Genomic DNA, 570 nt, shown 5'->3' with positions numbered 1-570 from the left:
TCAGGCCTTCCCCAGACAACACAGAAGGACCATACTTTATATTCCTTCTCGCCGCACCTTGCCTGCGTATACGTACCAAAATTTTTTTTTCATCATTCATTGCCAGACGCCATGTATCCCAAACGGTGTGGCCAAGGCTTAGAGTTAATTGTTTTACAGGGAGGGGCACTAATCCTCCACCAACCCCACTTGACACGTAGGGAGAACGTTATGCCAACAGCATCTGGTGTTCCCAGGCGGTCACCCATCCAAGTACTAACCAGACCCAACGTTGCTTAACTTCACTGATCGGATGGGAAGTGGTGTACTCAACGTGGTATGGCCGTTTCATGCATGAAATTTGAAAAATGTGCAAATGACGGCCCTTGCAATTGCAAAATGTATGGATACATCGTCGAGTGTCACCGTGACAAAACGTGGGAACGTATCCATACGTCGTTGGAACGCCTCGGGTTATTGACTTGGGGTCAATGGGGGAGGAACTGTATACTTTGACTAATCGAGTAGTTATTGAATGGAATAGGTTTCCCAGTAAGGTACCTTAGTTGCTGTCCCCTATTTAGAAAGTTT

General features: G+C 46.5%; 1 non-coding gene across 1 annotated transcript; it reads right to left on the bottom strand.

Annotated features, from left to right (window-relative positions):
* Positions 1–211: 211 nt before the first annotated feature.
* LOC145390814 (5S ribosomal RNA) lies at positions 212–330 on the bottom strand. Its single transcript, XR_013895727.1, has one exon. It is a non-coding gene; the product is annotated as a 5S ribosomal RNA (ribosomal RNA).
* Between the last annotated feature and the right edge of the window lie 240 nt (positions 331–570).

Source organism: Coenobita brevimanus, chromosome 15 (assembly GCF_032717465.1).
Source record: "Coenobita brevimanus isolate Jiangsu-jjx chromosome 15, ASM3271746v2, whole genome shotgun sequence".
Lineage (NCBI taxonomy): Eukaryota > Metazoa > Arthropoda > Malacostraca > Decapoda > Coenobitidae > Coenobita > Coenobita brevimanus.
This window is presented reverse-complemented; position numbering and strand designations above follow the sequence as displayed.